We start from the raw sequence: 10,788 nt of genomic DNA, 5'->3' as shown, positions 1-10,788 counted from the left end.
CCTCTGCCACGAGTCCTGACTGCCTGTTCATACAGAGGCATTCCTAACAGAGACTGTCCAAGGATGCCTTACTTCTGAGAATCATTAGAGTAAGGACACACACTCTTCTGTCACTGCCATTTTCCTTCCTCTTCCAAACCATGAAAAAAAACTAGCCGTATAAAATAAAAAGCTTGGTTTTCTGCCTTTGCCTTCTGGTGACTAATTCAACTGGCACATCAGCTGTAATTATATCCGAAACATGGGCATCTGTCCATTAGATTCTAGACTGCAGTCACCAAACTGTGTCAAATTGGTACGAGTGAATATACTGTTGAAAGGCCAATTCCCAGTCCCCTCAATCATTCAGTCCGCCTCCAGGCATGTATCAAAACACAGCATTCAAACGGGCTTACGATACATCTGAGCAGGAACTGACAAGCTCACTGGTAACAGATAGAAAACACAGTCTAAAATATAATCGGCTGCTGCTGTTGTAAGCAGAGGTCCGCATTCCATGATGCAACAATTGTGCTTCTTTTCTCTGAAGTGAGTTCGTAATAAAGTACAATACTTTAAAATCCCCGTGCTGTTTTCTTCATTTTGTACACGAAACCTATAAGGACTTGATTGCTGCCTCAGCATTTGGTTGACAAATCCTTAAAGAGCATATGGACCTGTCTAGATATTTGAAGTACCGATGGAGAGAATACAGATGTCCAATCTCTGATCTTCAATGAGAAAAAAAGAGCATTGACAAGAAGCAATCTGTGTTTTATTGCCTACACCATTTGTCTTGCCTTTGCCATTAAGCTCAAGGTGACCTCTAAACTGGAAAATTTTCTTTTATCCTTCATTGAAAATTATTACTTTTTGTTCTTATAATACTGTCAGCCATCTGGAAAGAAAGAGTTCATAACCAAGTGGGTTTGGCAAAAATAAATGTGCAGATTAAATACTTAAAAAGCAAACAAAAAAACCTCACCTGGTTTCCACGGGCAAAACTTTTCAGAACCTACAGTCTGATAATCAGGAGTCTAAGCTGTTCATTTGCTTCTAAACTGTGATACCTCCTTGCACTCCTCCTTAAGCAAAGTAAGTCTCAAGTTGCACCAAGTGCCAAGATAATTTTATAAGCACCCTAAGCTTTTGTGAATATTAGCAATTAGAATATAGGTACTGAGGAAAGAGCATGCAGTATCATTTGCTCTTCTCTGCTGAGTGGTTCTTTAGATAGGCAGACAGTCAAACACCTGCTCAACCCAAGCTCACCATCATGGAAACCTATGATATTTGTTAGTGGGCAGCACTTAAACTGATATTACTAATCTGTCAAAATAATTGGGTATATCCACAGAAGAGCCAGTTAAAACATGATAAAAAGCTTAGGGTAAACAGAATTCCAGTCCAGCTGTTTTTCAGCATCTCCAGCCAAACCAAAATGATGTAATTGGAATAACTCTGAGTACATGACAAAAATACATCAGTTACCGTAATAACCAGCCAAAATGTATAAGAGGCCAACAAACTAAATATTTCCTTATACTGTAATCAAACAGCTTAAGAAACTGTTAATCAGCTACTGACATCATATTTCTTCTCTTTATGGAACAGATCACGTTTATACTTTCATGTCAAGGAATACTAGGAACCATTAAGACATCTGAATATGGACCAAAATTATGATATGCTTTAGAGACTTTGAAAAAAATCGCCTGTAACAGATGCAACTATTAGGCTACTTGTCAACTGCATTTTGTACTTTTAACATATTTTATTATATGTCCATCTTCTTCTATTATTCAGCAACTGAAATATTTGCTTCTGTTAGGCAATAATAAAAACCCCCTCAAGGCCTGCTGCTAATATTTCTTCTGACAGCTCAAGGGAGGTGTGGAAGTCCTCTTCCTAGCACTCAGCTGGCAGTTGAGCCCCTACATACACACACACCAGCCACAAGGAATTAAACTGAAATAACCATCTGGCATAGTGGGGGGGAAAAAAGCCAAAACCTGAGGCTCAGTACGAAAGGGTGGTGATGCTGCTACAGTGCTTTTCCTTCTGTCATGCTAGCTCGGTCCCTTATTTTCATTTCATAAATTGTACACATCTGTCTGCCTATCCATGCATGCAAGAAAATTTCTTCTCAACTACAGCAATGGGCAAGCTGAGTAATATAGTAGACTGAGTACAGGGCTGAGAGTCGGGAGCTGTTGGTGGTCATAGTCCAACATTTCAGCAGAAGCCTTTGATTTGGTGCGCCACACTTGGACAGTTTGAGTCTAATTTTCAGAGATTCAGGGCACGTTTTGCTTTTATTAACATTAAAAAGATTATGGCTGCTCAGGACTTACAAAAATCAGGCTCTTGCCAACTTACATTGTGCATCCCAAAATTGAGACACTCATTAGGGACCATTTTTATCCTTCATCTCCACTCAGTGACAAGCATCCTTGTTATGTCCTATTATCTATTCTCCAGCTTTTAAAGGTATTAAAGGGAGAATGAAATATTTAGTTATGCAACAATATGCTCATGCCCAAGATAAGAACATCCCAGGCAGCACAATGAAACCATTAACATTTCAGACCTACAAAGTTCCAAAAGTTTATAATCTTCAATGAAGCCGATTCTAATTGGGTGCAAAAGCACACTATACTCACGTGGTGCAGCATAACAGACTAAATTGCCTTTCTTCATGCAAACTCTCATTTATTTTTAACTCCAAAAAGATCTGCAGCAGCCTCTCTTTCCGCTTCATGCCTTTTTCTCTCCAGATGTTACAGCCCGAATAGACCCACACCAAAATTCTGCATCATAGCAAGTATAAAAGCAGTCTCTGGAGCTTCATAACACTATTTCTGGAGCTTGTGGAGGCCTTTTTACAGCCTCTAGGATCTGTGCTTGTTTAGAGGATTGAGACTGTCCAAGCTTAGAGATTAATATCCTCTCTCCTTTGTTCCAGATTAAAGTCAGAAAGGACAATGCAGGGGCCCTTTTTTAGAAACAGTGGGGCTATGGAAAAATGGATCCAAGCCATACTGCTAGGGACTGGGATTAGGGAACAATGAAGGCCAAAGCCAGTGCAGACATAGGACCTGCAGTTGGATGGCCCTTTTAGTGGATATAGCAAGGTTTGAGTGGGAGCCACTGACTTTCCAAGGATGACAACAAATCCACGGGGGAAGGTGACCTGTCTAGTGGGCTTTTGCAGAGTAAGAAATGTCAAGACTAACGTTAACTGTTGGCAGTTGTGCAGAGTGAGTTACTATATACTGTTTCATGTAGGTAATCAGTGGGTCATACTTCGTGTGCTAAAAATCCATCCTATTTCTGCTACAAAAAGAAGTGTGTTGCTATACTGCATCCTTTCCCTTTAATAAAACGAAGCAGTGCCTACAAAACCACCACTCATCCTAGATGTAAAAAAAAAAAGTCTTGCTTAAAGGCACAGAGAGTTGCTCTTGATTTTTTGTGCATTTTTCATACTGTGAAAGCTTCTATCGCTACTCAGTTTGAAAATGTCAAGCAAGACAACAACTCCAATATTAAGCTAAACCCCCTCTTAATAAGATGCATTTAATTCAGCTGGATGAGTTTTAGGAACTCCAGAGTTTTGAATACCCAGAATTCAAGAGTCTAGTGTGAACTTGGCATCTGTACGTTAATGGAAGGTGTGTGGGAAACTTAAACTAGTTTCATTATAAAGATGGAGCCCATCGAAAATTATGCGGAGATCATGTCTGACCTGGAGGAAATGCACTGAATTTCAAAATTAATCTGAAACCAGTAACAGTACTATCAATGGCAGGTAACTTTTAATAAGCAGTCAATATAAATTGTGTACCAGGAAACTTTTATTTAATTACCAAGACTACTGTAATTTTTATATTTGTACATCACAAGTAGGTTGGCCTGCAATTACAGTATCGTCTCTGAACGCTACTGCTAATATGGGGAGCAGTTTGAATATTAGACCAGTACACTAAAAAGAGAAAGCAGCCTGAAAATGCAAGTTTTTTCAGATGCTGTTCTAGCAATGAATATTCCTTAAAGATTTGGCTAGCAGGCAGATTCTTTCCATAGAAATCTGCATTGCATTGAAAGAATTGGCCTTCATGGCCCGGTTTCTCCCACTGCAAAATTGCCTTTGCGATAAAACACACACACACGCACATACATATGTATAGAACGATTGACTCTGACCGTTGCGGTTGCTAGTTTGTGGACTATTAATCGAGTCCATCTCCAACAGGGCATTATAAATGTGCTGCATTTTTAAGAATGTTAACAAGGGAAATAGAAACAATTTATTGATTGCCAGTTAAGCAACATTGAACTAGCAAAGACCACCCTTAAGCCTTTTTCCAGGTCTAAAAACACTTTCAGCATAAAATGGATAAAGACCAAGAGGCAAGAGTCCTGAAAGCAAAGGCGGCAATAGTCAGAACATTACAGAGCAACGGGAGCCTAGTGCCTGGAGAACACGTAAAAAGATAGGAGATGGGGAAGAGTACTTAACAGTGTCAGACACAGTAATGGGAACAAAATTGGGATTGGATATGCGATTTGGATAGGAGGTGGTGATTATTTCATGCACTGAGAAAAATGGTGAGGCTGTAGCAAGCCAGTGCCAGTTTGCTAGGGTCACAGCAGTGGCGGGAGAGCCAAGTCACCTACAAAGACAATCCAGAAGGGAACAGAATGGTGAAGGAGATACAGAGGCAGCCTCGCTGGGCCTTGGGACACTGCCATGGAAGTAAGCCCTGCCCGCTCGCTCCCACTTTACACACACCCAAGTATAGGTCAAAGAGGCTACAAACATGCAACCCGTGGCCGCTCTCAGGCTGATGGGGCACACGCTTAGGACTCCGTGCTGTACGTGTTGCCAATGTCTGGTCTCGGGGGTGTGCAGTGTGACCATGAGTCCGGAGAGGCTGATTTCCCCAGCAGTGGTCCCAGGGAAAGCTTTGGGCAGGAGGTCTTGTTCCAGCAGAGATGTAATATTTTTTTTTTTACACTTAAGATAACAACATTTCCATTTACCAATACCCAGGTGCCCCTTTTGTTGGCAGCCTGAGCAGGAAGTAGCCAAGGGGTGAATGAACCATAGACATATAACTACCTTCTCACATCTTGGTATTATGTGGCCAAAACTTATGAGAAGAACATTTGTTAGGGCGTTTGTAGGAAGCTCATGCGACTCCCGTTTGCGTTATGTTTATCCTAAAGCGTGGAGGATTTCAATCTCCTTCAGTCTGTCAGCTTTCACAATGCCTAAAACAAATTAGCCTAGTTGAAGACTGCCACTGAGGTGTGCAGGAACTAAAGAGGAACCTGCAACCTCAGAGAGTCAAAATTCAAGTCGAGCCTAGATCTAAAAACGTGCTTGGGCACGGAGCGCAGGGGGTTGAGGGTTATTGCAATAAAAGATCAAGAATAAACTTTTAGTTGCTCTTCCATGCATCCCCAATGAGCTCTGTTAAAAATATGCATCTATTTATGTACTAAAATTTGAGAACAGCATGATAAAGAAGGAAAGGAGAGAGGCCAGCACCAGCAGGGTACACAGTAGTGAATTCTGATGCTGGATCTGAAACAGGAATGAAGCACTTGTGGTACCCAGGGTCCTGGAAGAGGATAGGAAGAGGATGATTTGGAGGTGGCTTAAGACTGGGTCCAAACTCACTGGTAGGAAGAGATTATTAACAAAGCAGACTGAAGTCTATGACGTGGAGTATGCAAGGGAGAGTGGGCAGCTACCTGACATGCAAAGCTGGGTGGAGGTCATGGACAATGTGGAGCTTAACACACTCACATTCTTTAAATACATATTGTGTGCAAAGGCTATTTCCCTCCAGGTCCACTACAGGACCAGGTATAAATTGAAGCTCCGTGGATTCACATTAGTGGCGGCCCTCAGTTTTAACAGCAGGCCAACTTGCAGCTAAAGTTCTTAACAAAATAGATCTATTCCCGTGGGAAGGTTCTGTTTTTCCCTACCCCATAATTTTAAAAAAAATGGTTAACAGATTTAAACTATATTTTGAAATCAAAATTGCCTCTAGGCTGATGACTTCTACAGCGCACCAAGTTTCAGAACACTGTTTTGAAATGACAAAGACTAAGACCTTTATTTAAGCTATTTGAGCCATTTAAGAAAAATGAGGCTTTAGAATGAAGTGAATATGATCATTAATTATCACAGCAGAAGCAGCACAGCTGTAATTATCTTGTTCTCCTAGAATGCCTTCCTCAAATTTTATCAGTTATATTGTTAATACATGCCAAAAGGAGCATGCACTTCTTCTCTGCTCATCTGCAAGTGACCAACATTATACAAGATTTCCAGTAACAGCTGCTATGATTAATAGATCTGTTCCTTGTAGATGTGGTAGTTAATTTCTCAGGATTCAGTGCATTTAGTAGTAAGCTATTCAAAAGTAATTGCCCTTCCATAACTGTAATTTTGAAGCGATTACACAAGAATTGCTGAATGCATTCTTTTCAAAGGAATCTAAACCCAAAGCGAAGTCTTTTTAACAAGCAAATTAAATCCACAAGCCCTTTGCTACCCTGTATAACAGCCACTGTGTTTATAAACATGCTGGTAAATATATTCCAAGTAATGACATTTTTATTACATCCACTCAAACATTTAAATATGGACAGCATCATTAAGAGAGCCATTCCACACCTTCTAAGCTGTGGCATCCAATCCAGTGGTCCTCAGCACAACCTCAGGTACAGAAACATCTGCCAAGTGATCAAGGGCCTTCTTAGAGATTAAGTTTGGGTGTGTGGTAAATGCCTGCATCGTGTGAGCTGACCTACAGTTTATGTGACCACTTTCTAGCGTTAGCAATTCCACAGCCAATGCTCAGTAAGTGAAAACAGTCTCTAAATATTGTTTATTAACTACAACTAAAAAAGTACCATTCTTTTTTCTCCAGAAAATGAGAACAACATCCTTCAGGCAAGTACTGCACCTTCTCTTATTTCTTTCAGCCAGGCGGCATGTTCTGCCACTGCAAATAGTACTTTTCTTCTCCGTGCTATGCAAGGGAATCATTTGGTTCCTGTTAATAAGGGGGCCAAGATCTACTCAGTGTTCCCGTGCAACCCAAGTGACATCAACAGGTTTGTCTTGGTCTGAACTGTGAATTTAGACCATCCTGTTTGAGAAAATACGGCATTTTTGCTGCTTATTCTATGTTTTGTCTAATGTCGGATAAAGTAAGCGTGCTGCTTGCAGAAGCTAATGCTATACATCTCCAATTTAGTTAATCTAGAACGGTGATTCTCAACCAGGATGCTGTGGCACTTTGGGATGCCTTGAGATTCCTTTTAAGGGGGATACGGCATGCCATGCCATGTTAGCGCTGTTAAGTGTGAAGACATGATTCACAAGATGAACGCAGAGATTTCACGGAGGAATTCATAGCATTAAAAATGTTCTGACCTTTCTGAGTTTTTTTTTGCAGCAGAAGAAAGTCAGTAGTATTTTTCTGCAGGGGAAAAAATACGAAAAGAAAACCAGGGGCCAAGTCTAACAGTCTTGAGTTAAAAAAAAATATTGGGAACCACTGGTCCGTAAGATGCAAATCTACCTTGCCTTATGTCTCATTTCACATACTAATTCAAGTTAATTGGTGTATGAATCAATCCAATCTCTCTGCGTTCTCAGACCACCATTAGGAAAGAAATTTGTGATCTGCTACACATGTACCTAAGTGTACTGATTCGCAGTACTACAGGGATACGAGGTCAGCGTACTGGCATGTGACATTTTGAGCAGAGCTCCGTGGAAGTCACCATTGTCATCCTCCTCCTGGCCGCAAAGCCCAGTTTGTTCCACTGTCATTGCCGACCGTATCGAAGCTAGTGCTGAGGAGTTAACAAGAGAGAAAAAAGTCAGTTCCAAATTAAACAAACATTTTGGATATGCGCTTAAAATGAACAAAAAAGAACAGCCAAATATACAGTGGCGACAGAAAGTTCCTCATTTTTTGTGGTTTACAGAGCACAGAACAGCAGCAGCAAATATCTCACAACAGAAATTGCAAAAGTCAAACAACGCGTCTGTAAATATAAAATTCAGCATCTGATATGGGAGGGACGGAAAAAAATCAGGCTGTGCTACATAGCCAGAAGCAGCAACTGAATGAGAACAGGAATGGGGGCAACCCTCAGACCATATTCTAATTATTCACTACAGATGCCGAGCCTGACCCCTAGCGGTTGAATTAATCACACACACGGCAGGGGATAAAGATGGAAATAGAAGGGAGATTTTAGATGTGGGGGTGGGGGAAAAAGAGAAGTGGTAGGAAAGGAGCCGGGACTTTTGCTTGCATAGGATGAGGGCAATGACAGATTTCACAGAAAAAGCAGTTCTCTTGTTTAAATAAGGCGTTCAATTTGTCCTGCAGAAAGGACGGCAGATACAGTGGTAAGTCCCACCATCAGCTGAACAGCCATTTCACAGCACCCAAAAAGAGATCCAGATCATCCAAGCCCCAAGACCGTTATTTCTTTATCTTAACCACTTACAGAAATTCATTGCCTTATGTATTTCCTTTCTTTTCTGGATCATTTTCTTCTCATATTCTTACTAATGGACTTACTACATGGCTCGTGTACAAACTTCTTGAGGCCTTGTGCTGTTCTTGTGAACCCAGACCAAATCTGAATGCCCTCTCTGCAACTTCACACTCAGAACAGATGCTTAACTGTGTCAAATGAGGAATGAACAACTGGCGGAGGCCGAGGTTTAGAAACAGCAGATCTCACTGCTGGGCGAATATTTGTGGAAATAAAAATAAAGGAGGAAGGGGGTGGAGAGGGGCAAGCTGGCTGCCAGGAGTTCAACTGGTGCAGAGGAAGGGGGTGAGCTGAAGAGAAAGACTCTTCTTCCCTGCTACAGGTGGCAGGGTAGGATCTCTGCCCACCACTTGAGATGGTGCTTAAACATGTTGGCAGTGGGTAGCCAATGCACACAACACATCTCCAGAAGAGGTGGCTTGACATGGCAGGCGTGCCTAGTTGCCGGGACAGTGGGCACACATGCTGTGGTCACTTGCAGACTCTCCTGGAGCATACCCTGGTCCTTTTCAAGAATGGGAGTGTAGGAGGGCACTGAGGTGCCTGCTACTGGGTGAGCCGGGCCCATGACCATGGGGCAACCAGGGGAAGCAAGTAGCCAACACCCGCATAGTCAGCTGACAGGAAGGGGGCAGGGCCTGGCCCTTATATAAACCACAGGTGGGGGCCAGGAGGAGGACCTTGCTGGTGACCAAAGGAGAAGGAGCCCTGCCTGAGCGAAGGAAGAGAAAAGCCTGAATGTGGGTGCAGCTGGCAATACGGGTGAGAGAGGGAGCACTTGTGGTGTGGCTCAGAGGATGTTTTAGCCATGAGGCCGGAATTTAAGTTAAAACAAAGAGGCTTGTGTTTTGTTGTGTTGTTACACTGGAGGACTCGGTGAGGCTACAAGGGGATGGAGGAAGCCTCATAGGGGAACCATGACAGTGTGGGAGCCCGAGCCCAAGAGGCAGCGGGCAGCGCAAAGGCCCCGAGAGGCACCAGGCAAGAGAGACAAACGAACATCTGGTCCATCAGCGAGGCTTGGGGTATGGTACAAGGGTGGCGGGCTATGCATGCCTCCAAAGAGGCGGGGTGTACCTGAACACCCGTACTGAACACCGGTCCAGCATACCGCAGGAACCGTAGCCAAGAGGATGAAGGGTAGCCTCCCTGTGATTTAGGGGATCAAAGACGTGGCAGCCAAGATTCTGAGGGTGCTTGGAGCATGCTTGGCATGGTACAGAGAGGGGATCTAGGGGCAGCATGGCAACCCTGGGACTCCAACCTGCTACAGTGAGCTCAACAGAATATGCTCCTGGCCCCACAGAGGACCCCTTCACTTGCTGGTAACTCACTGATTGAAGATGACACCTCAAGAAGCTCCTCCTTGTTCTACCATACAGAGCCAGATCTGGCCCTTTAATACAGCATTTATGGTGTTAGAGCAAGCTTCCGAGTTTCTCACTGTGCATTGGCAGATGGGTGAAACTGCACAGGTCGTGTGAGCTGAACAATTCACGTCACATGGGAGTAAACAATGACTTTCTGGTGAAGACAACTAGCATAAAGCTCATAGCCAGTAGTTAAGTGCTGCTGGGTGGCTGCAAGGGTCGTGAACTGACTTTGGAGTGGACAGGCAAGGGACCCGGGTTCTCTTTATGGTCCCACTCTCTGGTTTCCCAAAGCAGCAGGAACTCCAAGTGTTACAGATACAGCCAGACAATCCTGTTTTGTGGAGGAGAAGAAAATGCTCTATTTTATGTACCACTAGAGTTCCCCAGTAACTGATGAGCGGGAGGGATTTGCTCTTCTTTCCAAGGTTCACACAATTGAACCCCATGGTTTGCTTGTTTTTTTAAAACCGAGCTCTTTAATCTCGCCCTTTGAGCAAGACCAATACACAACAGTGCTGGGAACCAGAGTTGTTCAGAAAGATACAGGCCAGGTTTCATAGGGACCTGAGCAGATCATCAAGTCCGACCCTCCTGCCATGACAGGAAAGAGTACTGGGGTCAAACAACCCCAGCAAGGTGTTCATTCAGCCTCCTCTTAAAGACCCCAGGGTAGGAGCCTGCACCACTTCGCTTGTAAGTTGGTTCCAGATCCTAGCCGCCCTGACAGTGAAGTCGTGCCTCCTGATTTCTAGCTTAATTCTACCCTCTGCCAGGTTGTGACCGTTATTCCTGGTCACTCCTGGCAGTGCTCGGGGGAACAGGGACTCCCCCA

Source organism: Crocodylus porosus, unplaced genomic scaffold (genome assembly GCF_001723895.1).
Source record: "Crocodylus porosus isolate Cpor-Errol unplaced genomic scaffold, CroPor_comp1, whole genome shotgun sequence".
In the NCBI taxonomy this organism is placed as follows: domain Eukaryota; kingdom Metazoa; phylum Chordata; order Crocodylia; family Crocodylidae; genus Crocodylus; species Crocodylus porosus.
The sequence above is the reverse complement of the archived record's forward strand: the minus strand, read 5'-3'. Positions refer to the sequence as shown.